Genomic DNA, 13,035 nt, shown 5'->3' with positions numbered 1-13,035 from the left:
GAGTAAGAGATGCTCTGAGAATCAACTGTAGACATATCTATATCCATCGATGCATTGGTCTTGTCTGTAATGTCTTGAGAATCCGGAACGAAATCAAAAGTCCGGAGAGAACAAGCGACGGAGTGCAAGCTGGAGAAGAATCTGAGGATTCTGAAGCTTGCGTAAAACACGGTCCGGAGAAGGGGGGAAAGGCGATGGAGGGGTTCGTACCCTCTCATCATCAGTAACATCATTTCCCTTTGAAATTTCGTTGTCATTCGTTCTGTCAGTGTTCAAGACAGTTTCTGTATCATCTTTCAAAGACGGTTCACGTTGAACAATGTCAGTTTCGTCATCACAAACTATATTTTCTTGTTCCTCATTACCATAGGCATCACTGTTGATTTGCGGTGTATCAGAAATGTCCGCGACGTTATGATCATCAACGTTATCAGCCATCGTTGTGTTTTCACGTTGATGTACATCTGTGCCCTGATTGGAAAGAGTTGACGAATTACCACAGACTGGTTCCATCGGGCGTTGAACATATTCATCGTTGTTGGTCGGAATTTTAACACCTCTTTCAAATTGACTGTTGTTAATTACGGTAGCATTGTCTTTTTCTGGCAATATTGCAGTTGGTTCGGTTTGGGCTGATTGTTGACAATCACGCTGAACATGTCCCTTTTGACCACACTTGAAACATTTCATTTCTTCGGTTGAAAGAAAAATTCTGTATCGTTTACCTTCGTACTCTACAGTCAAAGGTCCTTCCCATGTACCGTGAAAGTCGGCATCAATCAGTACCAGAGCTTGTCTTCGGAAAGATCTTACATGCTTTAAATGTTCGCTCTTGCATCCGAGAGGAATCGTTTTGATTTTACTGACAAGTTTACCAAATGTAAGAAGTTCAGTTTCAATCACATGATTCGGAATAAACGGTGGAACGCCAGACACTATGACTTTTGTCGCTGGTTTTACAACAGGCTCAACTTGAATCGTGTAGCCGTTCAGTTCAAAACCACTCACACAAACGTTTTCTACCCACGTAATTGAGTTGAAATAAACGATGACTGAACCGTAAACTCTTGAAGCAGCGATGATATTCTGTGGACCAGTAATCGATGAGATAGCCTGTAAATACTTTTCAACGGAGACTCCTTCCATGGATTCACACTTGACACCATGTTTCCTCGTGAGGCCGGCAAACGTAGCTAAGCGTCCATTGTCAATGAATGGCGCGGCCATCTTGGCCTAGGAAACAGCACACGGAAACCACTGAGGGAATCCGTAAAAATCTCTTCAATCAAAAGTTCAAACACACAAAAAACTTGACAGCAGCAGTCCACAACCGGAGCAAAATCAGATCAGACACCGATGTAAGTCCGGAAAACACTGAAGGACTCAAAAACTGTAGCAAAACTCAGAGCACACTACCACGACGTGTACACATGCGTAGTAGTAGTAGTAGTAGTGGTAGTAGTACCATCATCATAGTCATCATACAGCGAAAATACAAAATAAGGTCCGCCAGCCTTTTTGCACAATTTGATTTACTTTAACTTTTGATGTAGTAATGAAAGAATCCCATATCATAATATCTATGACTGTCTTTGCTGCGGTTGTACAACTACAAACCCTGTCAATTCCTGAAATGTGATTCAGGGACAATTGAACTGTCATGATACTGGAAATGTCGAATTAAAAATTCCGTAATTTTATTCAAGCGTCTTAAACGTATGGCACAGTGCCAGTCACAATGTGAGAATAACATGTTGTGTATGGTCTAAAAACATAAAGTATTCCATAAGTCATTGGCAGCAACAGAGGATGTAGATTATGGAGTATGGAAACATTTCAACGTCCTTCAACTTTCAAAGTTGTCTTCAAAGGTTTTTTACCGACTCAGCAAAGAAGAACTCTCTATTCATATTGATAAATGAACGAAATACTAAACATTGCTACAAGTGCCTTGTTTTAACAGTAACAAAAACTGTTGTCATTTGGTAAAACGTTAACAATATGATCAAAGAATTCAAATTACGTTAGTTTCAGTGGAAGTTACGCCATAGATTCATGCCCTGTAACAAGTATCTTTTTTACTTGAAAAAATAGAATCTACAAAGTACAAGTTTTGTTCTGGTGTTGAATCTTTAAAGCACAGATTTCTTGAATGTGCCTTAGCCAAATATCTCTTGCATAACGTTTCTAGAGTTTTAAGTTGTCTTCAGTACTAAGCGTGAAATTATCAAATGCTGAAATAATTATTAATTACGATTTCAGTCAAAGTAGATCGAATGATATATCTTTCATTGGCAATCTCTTAATTTTGCTCGGCAAGTGGTCAATCCACAAATACTGGGTGACAGATTCAAAAATCCCCGTACATGTAATTTTAAAGAACGAAATGATTCTCAGATATAAAGTCGAAACAGAGTTAAGACCAGAATCTGTACATCTGGAAGAAATTAGTAAAATAATTAATGTAATCTGATCTTCAATATAAAACAGTCAAACGTACTGTTGTATGCTTTCAAATCATCTGTTAATTTCGGTATCCTTAATAAAAGATAAAAATATTTCGTCCATTCCTGAAATGCAGTTCAGGGATAATGAACTATCATGAACTGAAATATTATTCATCTAAATTCCAAATGTCTACGTGCGCCAGATACTCGCCGTCCACCAATTTCCACACAACAACATCTTTGCCTGAAATCGTCTTCGCACCATCTTTGCTCGTCAGTTTAAAGGATGACCTGGAGGTTACGAACTCGTCTCCATGTTTCCCAAACACCTCTTCAAACTTGCTTTCACTAATGTATTGATCTCCCAGTAAACCATTGTCAAGGGCATCAAGTATTTCTGAAATGCGACAATTTTTAGATTTGGTCAATGTAAAAATCATCTCGAAAATACCGCAGTAGTTTTACTTTCAATGGGCCACCTTAAGCTTCTACCGAGTGTCCACTTTTCAAGGTGTTGGCATCTGCGTCATATCCTTACAAACTGTGACTTTCGTATAAATCACAAGGTCGAGAAATGAATGACTCAATAATTGAACCCTATATGTATCTACCAGTGATTACTATTGCTCTATTTTAAATGGATTTGATGCCCCAGTTAGTGTTTTACTGCCTCGTGTTTTTGAGAAACCGATACTTATACTTACAGTTCCAAGACAAGAAATTGACCTTTTTAATCTCACAATTCTCTGGTGGTTAATAAGCTAAGAACCCCTGTAAATTATACATTTTCTGAAAGCCTAGATATAGGGGAACATTTTGGTAATCACAATGTCACCATTGTTTACATAACAATCATGTGAGAGGTAATTTGCATAACCTTAAAAAATCGGATTTCCTTATGTTTTGTCTCAATACTTCAAAATATCTGACTCAAACTTGCTGGAATGCAAGCTGTCACAACGCTCTTCCAAAGTATGTCTCAGATTTTTGTTATCTTGCTTAGTTTTTTTAGCACAATTTTAAAGAAATTAACTAGGGTTAAATTCACCGCTCTGGAAGGTTTTTGGGCATAAAAATTGTTTAAGAAGGTTTAAAAAAATTCTGAGACACACTTTGGAAGATCCTTAAAACAGCTTGCACTCATACAAATTTCAGCCACATATCTCAAAGCATTGAAACAAAACATAGGGAAAACCGATTTTTGAAAGGTTATGCAAATTACCAGTCACATGATAGTTATGTAAACAATGGTGACACTATTGCAACAAAAATATTTCCCTATGTCTAGGCTTTCCGAAAATATATAATTTACAGGGGTTCTGAGCTTATTAACCTCTAGAGAATCGTTAGCTTAAAAAGGTCAATTTCTTGTCTTGGAACCTTAAACCGAAATATGAATAGTCCCGCAAATTATTTGTTACATAAACAAACGCCCTATCTCAGCTTTCAAGGCATATTCTTCATGGATTTCAATCCCCGATTTTAATCATTTACCCTTTTTGAATCACCAAAAATAACTCTTTTCGAAAACATTTCGGTTCATTTCTGTCCAACTCACCCTGTCTGCCGTTCAGCGTCTTTCGTCCCTGGCCCATCCATTTTCCACCTGGGGTGTACAGCTGCGAGATACCTTTCATGTCTCCCGAGTTAAATATATGTTTGAAATTCTGATATCTTTCAGTGATGGTTACGTTAATATCTGGAGTAGTAGCCATTGTTGCCTAGTAAATCAACAAAAGTCAAAGAATGAAAAGACGTGTTTCAGATCTAAATATTTACTGGAGTGAATATGACATCCCTACTTACTGTACAGTTATACGAATACTGCAAGTATTCTTATGGGACTTTCTTGAGAGATATGGAGCTCATACTTCAGTATCATACATTTTGTTGCTGTCAGGCCGGAACGTACAGACTCGGTCTCGATGCCTGAAGCAATAAAGTCACACTCAACTCTGCAACACAGAGATGACTCAAAGTGTTCATAATGGTTCCACACCACATTCAGACAGTTACAGATCAACTCTGTGACATTTGAAATGGTGGACAACCCGATCGTTACCATCATTACTCGTGATTTTCAGATTTCATTTCTGAGGTTGTGCGAATTGGTTTTCTTCTTATCGGTTTCTAGAGCGGCTCAGTTTCTAGAGCACTCACTTTTTAACGTATTTGCAAATGTCACCTGTAGGAACACGTACGTTTGTCTTGCGTTTTTCTTTCTTTAAGAGCTACAAGAATTTTTAACTTTTACAAGCGATATTAAGCGGCAGCATGTCCTCAAAGCGTATAACATCACCAGATTTGCTTCAATCAATAGACTCCCATGTTTATCGTGTTTGCACCACTACGTTTGTGCCCCTAACATTTTCTTGTTATCTGGAATTTGACGTTTTTTATCATATTGACAACATTCAAGGTTTTACGCCTACCAAAATGCAAAAAGATACTACTCGTTTCAATGAACCAATATGGCGCACACGCTACTTGTTTAAATGTGTGTATTGTATGCCCCTTGTACTCTTATATTTAGTTAACCGACACTTTTATGTAAATTTCATTATCATATTTGTAATGCATATGAGCACTTTTAACTACCCCGATGCAGTCAAGTACATTCACATCAACAATTAAGAAAATATAAATCTACAGACATAGCTTGTTTTGTATTGGAAAATGTTTTGTTAGCGTTCCCCATAGACACCTAGATGTAGTGAACTGACTTTGTGCGTCATATTCCAGTATCGTATTTGTTGTACGTATGCACTTTAAATAACCCTAATGTAGTCACGTACATTCAAATAAACTGTTAAATATAGATCATGCCCTGATTTAGCTAGTAAGGGAGAAAATTTACAAGATGGACGAGATTTTATACAAATTTCTTGCTCACACATGCAGTTTCAATCATCCCATTCTAGTAAAGTACATTTATATTTGAATTTAGGTTAGCATGGCAGCTATCGTCATATGCGTATACATTGCCTTTATCAGCGCCAATATTTTATGTGAGTGTATGTATAATTGTGTGTGATACATACATTATGCCAATGTCATCTGTGTCACTTATAGAAAACATTTAGGTATTAAACTTACAGGATATAATACATGCATCGTGAGACACATATTGCAATTCTTTTAATAGAAATATTGTTAAAATCTTTTAATTCTGTAAACAACACATCAAACACTTGTATAACAAAATTTGCAAATGTACAAAACGACCAGATTAAGTTTTCAAACGATGCCCTCCCACAGGCAGGTTTGTAAACGAAGACCCTCCCAACGTTCCCCAGGCCCATTCCTTACAATAACTGAACGCTCGCTTATGGCACTTTTTATTACCTCAAGCTAGGATGCGCCTCAGTGACAGATATTTACACTCTCTAATTTTTATAATAGTGTTTCAGCTTACCACATTTTTGGCCAATTTTGAAGCTTATGGGATAAATAAAGTTTTCACCAGCTCAGTTCTGTTAAAATTGGGAATTTTATTTTCCTCCATAGAGATAACACAGGGATGGCGACCATTTTAAACTTCAAAATCTGTAAATATTAAGAAATTTGTTTCACTAGAGTCAAATTTTACTTGTTTTGGGGGTGACACTGACATAATTAACAAGGTTGAGCAAATGTCTAAGTCTTTCATTTCCGAGGCGCGAACTACTTTAAAAAGCAACATTTGGCCTGATTGTTTTAATTTTTATATTAATGTAAAGAGCGAGGTTAGATCGGACTGTATCGGTCTCTTACTGTTAAATTTTTCAGATTTATGCAGTGATATTCAAAATTGGGTTTTTGTGAGCCACAAAATACTATTGCTGTCAGCCTGTTTAGGAAAAAACACATTGAAATTCCGCAAAGTACTATGGTCAGCCCCTGCAAATATTATCGTTTACTCAAAGGTAGTGGTCGACGTATGTAATAGAATCCGAAAACTATTGTGATATTGAGTCTTGTATTTCTATAACTCTATGCAGTCAAGCTTTTCTTTTGTTGTATTTTTAGCGTTACCCAATTCTACGTTTTTTGAAGATCAGGGCCTGAAATAGGCTTTACATTCTCGTTTGGAAAGCCATTATATCAATTTGGGTCGGGAGGATCGTTTCATTTTTTTACAAGAGAGGAGGGTTCAATCCAGAAAAAGAAACCTAAGTGGCCTTCTCCGTTAAATCCTATTGTCCAAAAATGATAGGAACACATCTTAAGCTCTGAAATGTTTGCTTGGAAATGCACACCAACATATGAAACCATAATGCGCTTTACCATATCTATCTGGGGGGGGTTCACCCTGTTTTTGACTTTGGTTATAGGGGGGGTCACTATGTTTTTGAAATGCCCAATAGGGGGGTCAGTGTGTTTTTTTAATTTCGACACAGGCTCATCATTGCCTAAAATGCATCGTGTCAGCCTCAAATTTCATCATTCAGTTGTATTTTTCGGCGCGCCCTTTAATAATCAGACATATTTTTCAGCACGCCCAACTTTAACATATCAGGCATACATATATCAGAGATATCTGTATGTTCAATATTTTTCAGCATGCTCTTCGAGCGCATTACTTTAATATATCAGACATTTTTCAGCACGCCCTTCCTGTGCATGACTTTAATATACAAGACATATATATCAGAGATATCAGGATATATATTTGATACAGTGACTTATTTTAGAGATAGAAAAATGACAAGATATCTTTCGTTCTCATTGATGCAACTGTTTTCCTTTGTGTCTCAGGTTTTCTGTAGAATGCTTTTTTATGACCAAAATAACAGTTAAAAAGGCAGTTTTTGTCATTATTAGCTGTGCTTTTATGGATTCAATGTTACAAGAAAAGGTCATCTCAGACACTGCACACACCAGATTTGGCTAAAATGCCGCTCTATGGCTCCTCAGGAGATTTAATTGAATGGCTGGCAAGTCTTAACACCCATCAAAATTTTTGATTTACTGCTTTTTCCTCTTTGATATTAATTATTGACATCCATTTCTGTACAAAAGTTAAGGGCATCAGGTTGAGCATAGAAAGTGTGAAATACATTCACAGCTCATTCAAAATGTACTGTATTCAAACTTTAAGATTGACACTTTGAAATTCCTTTCTTACAACTGACATGTCAACAATTTCTTTAAAAAACAGAATGACTGTTAAAATATAAATTAAGTAATAAATATAAATATATATATATATATATATATATATATATATATATATATATATTTATCACATGAGCAGTCTTCATATATATATATAATATATATATTATATATATATATATATATATATTTATCACATGAGCAGTCTTCTTTTTGTTCTTTTGACGTGAATGGATCAAATTATCGTAACAAATTGCATGAATTTCGTCGCGATTTGTGTTTTACTTACGCGGATTACTTTCATTTAAAGAGTAAAGCGGCCCGTCACCCAGGAGATACTTTCATTCATAAATCCCATCAAGCTAAAATTTGCTACATCAAATGGTATCTCCGGAGCTCCACCAACCAGACATACGGATTCTGTCACGTGAACCTGTCAATCATTGTCTCGCGCTGTACCGATGCCAAGGCAAGTCGGCCATCGGTACGGTGGACATAACTTTCATCGTGCTAGCGACGGATAGCCATAGTATTCAGAGTTATTTAGAATATTTACAAATAGATTTATGAAGTAAATGCAACGACACGATCGAAACAGTAATTCTCATTCTCAGAGATACCGTGGCTTTTCAAAATATCACACAAGTTTACGACCTTGGCGAGCGCGAAAGATTCCGTTCGATGACACACAGAGTGTACCTCATTCATTGTTTGTGCCCACAACGCACGCTGCCGTCACCGGTCTCTGCCGGTGTCAACTCGTCAATCCCGATCTCGGTCGTCAATATTTTCGTCTTAAGCACTTTGATGTTTGCAGTGACACATATCTCGCCTGTGGATACATTCTAATTTTGTTATTTGACAAAAAGTCTGTTTTTGAGTGTTGTCTGAGTTAACTTTCGAAGTATATCGGATTCCACAGCGCTGCAATGCATATATTGTAGAGCTCAACACTCCAGTTGATGTCTTCGCTAGCGCTACAGCCTTACTCCGCGCTACAGGTTTGATTCCGAGCAAGAATTTACGGAATTTTTTGTATGATGAAGGAAATTTATCGTTGTTAGTCGAATGACTTTATTCTTGAGCCTGTATGTCGCTTTCCCGAAGATTATACTGTACTCATTTATTCAGTTGAACTTCCGTTGAGGTGAAGATTTCAGGGATCGCCAGGTACGACGTCCACATTGAGCCGGCCTTAGGCGACTCGACTGGATCGGCGGTATCCCCATTCGATTCTCGGGAACAGCTATAGTTTTAGTGACTCGAAATTTCGCTGGACATGCCTTCTATGTTTCCATGTGTGGATTTATCGGGTCACCTTTTTTGAAAAAGTGTCAAAGTGTCATGAGAGCACGGCATCGATCACGACAAATCGGTCTATGTGCATGTATGAACGGTACCATGCAAGAAAAAAGTTCCGCTTGATGACGTACAACAGGGGTAATTCGGATTTCTTATCCGTCCTGTTCTACGTCACACAGGTGGGAATTCGGCCTATATATATATATATATATATATATATATATATATAATATATTATATATATATATATATATATATATATATATAATATATATATATATATAATTTGTGTCCACCATTTGTTTTACAGTTGTCGCGTGTGGGGGTCACCCTGTTTTCGAAATTTGGAATAGGGGGTCACCCTGTTTTCAAAATTTGGAATGGGGGGTCAGCCACTTTTTGAAGTCGGCAAAAAATAATCCACCGCCCCCCCCCCCCCAGGCCGAAGAAACTGACCAGTCCCTAGAGTCCCACGGCCGTATTTAGGTCACTCAATGGCTCTTTAAAACTGTTGACTGAGTTTTTCCTAAAACAACATTGTTAATCGTGCCGGGCATGCCTAGTCGTTTAGTGCTCCTACATGATGGCTTTATTATGATGTACTGGAAATAACCTTGAAACAGACTTCAAAGTTTTCGAAACAATGACGACAACAGCGACGTCATGAGGATTTTTGAACATTTTTGCGTAGAGCAGGTCAGCTCTGTGTGGCAGGGCTGGGTGTTACCGGTTTATGCCTCCCACCACTGGTTGGAGGCTTATACAATGTAATAAATCTAACACAATCATCATTAAGATGTACATTATGACAATAGGCATAATATTATTGTTATAGTTCGCGGGTGTGAGCGAATTAGTCTTGCATGATTACAAACATAGCCCTATGAATCGTGTTGATAAAATGATTTTAGTTTTGACGATCGAAGCTGGAGAGGGTGCGAATTTAGCAATGGGCAAAGTTGCTTTTCAATAGTAGATTATATACCTGCAACATACGTTAACACCATTCAATATATGACCTTTAAAACCAGCGGCTTTCGTAATTATGGATTACAAATTTTACAGAATGATGCTCACCTTCTGACACGGGGACACCGACAGAGAACCCAGAGAACTGCAATATGGGTAGCCGTATTATCGTTTCCTGCATATGAATTGAAATTTATTCGCAAGAAATGGGTCTTTGTCCAAAGATGAAGGGGTGATTGTTGCATTACTTACGAATCTGAATTTTGATTGTGGAAAATGTAATTGATTTTCACATTGTTTACAATCTCTTTTTGTTGTAGTTTTAAGAAATCACCGCGACTACCCGACACATTTTTGTTGCGCGGAAGAATATATCGGTGCAAAACGTCGCAGGTCAAAACGGGGCAAAGTCTGGTGTTTAAGGTCACAACAAGGAGGTAGATATGACATAGCTCGTTCACCCCACAAATAACCGGTCGACCTACATCGACACACTGTCAGTTACTATTTCATAATTTATCCTCTAGCTTAGGGACTTGTCAGTTTCTTCAGCCTGTGGGGCGGTGGATCCATGTAGTCGCTCTGTTTTTTTGTCTTGGTGAATGGGGGTCCACCATATTTTTGAATGCCAAATAGGGGCGGTCAGTGTGTTTTTGAATTAAAACATCGGCTCACAATTGCATAAAATGCATCGTACCGGCCACAAATGGTATCATTCAGCTACAGTTTTCGGCGCGCCCTTTTCTGTATCAGGATGTTTGCAAATTCAAAGTCTATTTGCAAAGCGTAATAATCATTATGAAATCTGTATTTTCATAAACCATGTATGACGAAAACCTTACCTTTTACAGATTTCTCCTTGATAACTCAGTATGACAAAGCAACATGCAAGTACTGGTAATGATAATTTCCTTTTATAAAGTTTCGGAAACTGTCATTAAAAAGGTAACAGGGAAGACCATCATTCATATCAAATACATTGCAAGCTGACTATGTGGACAACTATTTAAGGACAGTTTCAGAGAACTGAAATACAGCAACAATGCATTGTCACTGGAAATAAATTTCATTCAAATTATCATGAACATAAAGATTTAAATTAAGTTCTTTCTCCTTTAAGGAAGAATAGCTAAAGTTTTTTACAATACAACGTATTTATTATTTTTGTTCTATTATACCATCAACAGTGTCATGCACTCTCTGAAACTTTTCACTCCACTTTCCTCTGTAGAGGTCCACCATGATGGTGCAAGGGTTAACGGTACAGTGCAATGCCCAGTGTTAAACTTGTTGAAATGGGTTGCATATGTATAGGCAAAATTGCATTTTCAATCTAAACTAAAGTTCATGTATCGGGAATTTTAGTCTGATTATTTAACTTGCATGCCTATTTTATACACATGTATACCATGGTGACAAACTGAAGTCTGGGTATTTCTGTCATTTTTATACAGCATAAAAATCATGAAAAATTGTCAAAAGATGATAGCTAACTGTCCTTCAATATATTAAGCTTACCCACAAATGAAGAAAAAACAAAATTTCAGTGAGCCTAGCGAGGATGGATCGGGTTCATGAACTCGTTAAATAATGGCTGGTTGTAGTCTAATTACGCTCTGAAATTTTTTGATTTACTGCTGTCCTGTATTGATATTAGTAATTTACGGCAATTTATGTGCAACAGTTCTGAACATTTGGTTACCCGTAGTGTGAAATACATTCACAACTCATTTAGAATACTGCATTCTCGTTTTAAAATTGAAAGTTTGAAATTTCCATACTACAATGACATGTCAACAATTTCATCAAAATCAAATGACTGTATGTTTAATATATATATAACACAAATTACTTCAAGTACAAAATAATAATATCTGTTACTTAAGTTTCATGCTCCTGCAATCTTCAAACAGAAGTGAAAGGATTCTTAGCTTAGCTCTGTACACTCTCATTTATGTGTTTGGAAAGTACCATTCGATTTGTAGGTGGTGTTAAAATTTGATAAATAATATTTGTTTCGTTGCGATATGTTGAAACCAACTCAAAGCGTTTGTTTAACAGCGTAGATTTGTCAAAGATTGCATCGCTTGCTTATGTTAGAGTAATTCGATGCTTTGCCAATAACTGACCACGGAACATCTAAGACTTGGTCGTTCTAGACGTTAACAATTCGGTACTATTTCTGTGTTTGTAGTTACGGAACGATTGCATGTTGTTAGCGAAGAGCATCTTCAAGGCATTTTGCAGTGAAGCCGATGCAAACCTTCTCCGTGTTGTCCCCTTTGATACTTTAACATCCTATGAATTCCATGTGAAGATTGCAGGATGCATGAAACTTGATTAACAGATATTATTTTGTACTTGAAGTAATTTGTGTTATTATTTATAACGCTTTGCTTTCCGCATCGAGCACTGTAATTTCCCACGAGGACATCTGTATACTTATATATATATTATATATATATATATATATATATTATATATATATATATATTATATATTATATAATATATATATATATATATATATATATGCAATGAAGATGAGAACACATCAATGTGTGTCTGTTACTGGAGTTTCACGATCCTGGTACACATTTAATGTTGGGTGGCAGTCAGGTGGCTAAGGTGTTGGCATATGGTGGTCAGTTAAAATTTTCTAGGTGGGGTCGCAGTTGTACTTCATCACAATGCAATCTGCTACTCAATGATACTTGACAGCATTTCTACATGTAACTGTGACCAATGAAGTGATTCAGTGACTTCACTGGATTACTTATTACACTAATCATTTATATTCGTGGTTCAAGATAATCCTTTCTGATATTGTAAATGATTGTGTTTATGCGACCTGGTAATTTTAATACCTTGTATGATTTGGATTATTTTATTTGTTTTAACGTCATATTGGCCTACTATTGATAGTAACAGACCCGTGGCTGGATAGTACTTCGGGTGGACAAAATTGTTCCCGATGCTATCTGAAGTCCATTTTAGCGATGTATCCTTGACTTTGATCAAGGTTATGTGTGATGTAGCCCTGTATAATGTGCGAGTGCTTCATGAAATTTACAGCGGGAGAATGGATCACGGCCAGGAAAATTTCAACAACTATAAGCGCAGCTTGTGAACCACTCTTTTTCAACGGTTGGAATGTAACCGACTTGTGATTTCTTCGCAAGGTGAATGGGTGCCGTAGGATGTGTGTTCGAATCCCTACG

At 37.0% G+C, this 13,035-nt stretch overlaps 1 protein-coding gene across 1 annotated transcript in view; it reads right to left on the bottom strand.

Moving 5' to 3' along the window:
• LOC139140893 (uncharacterized) overlaps positions 1-9,946 on the bottom strand; it is a 48,721-nt gene extending 38,775 nt beyond the window's left edge. The window contains exon 1 of the mRNA XM_070710364.1: positions 9,924-9,946. The gene's annotated coding sequence lies outside the window, so the exon portion shown is untranslated. The remainder of the gene's footprint in view (positions 1-9,923) is intronic.
• Positions 9,947-13,035: the final 3,089 nt, after the last annotated feature.

This window comes from Ptychodera flava, chromosome 9, assembly GCF_041260155.1.
Source record: "Ptychodera flava strain L36383 chromosome 9, AS_Pfla_20210202, whole genome shotgun sequence".
NCBI lineage: Eukaryota > Metazoa > Hemichordata > Enteropneusta > Ptychoderidae > Ptychodera > Ptychodera flava.
This window is presented reverse-complemented; position numbering and strand designations above follow the sequence as displayed.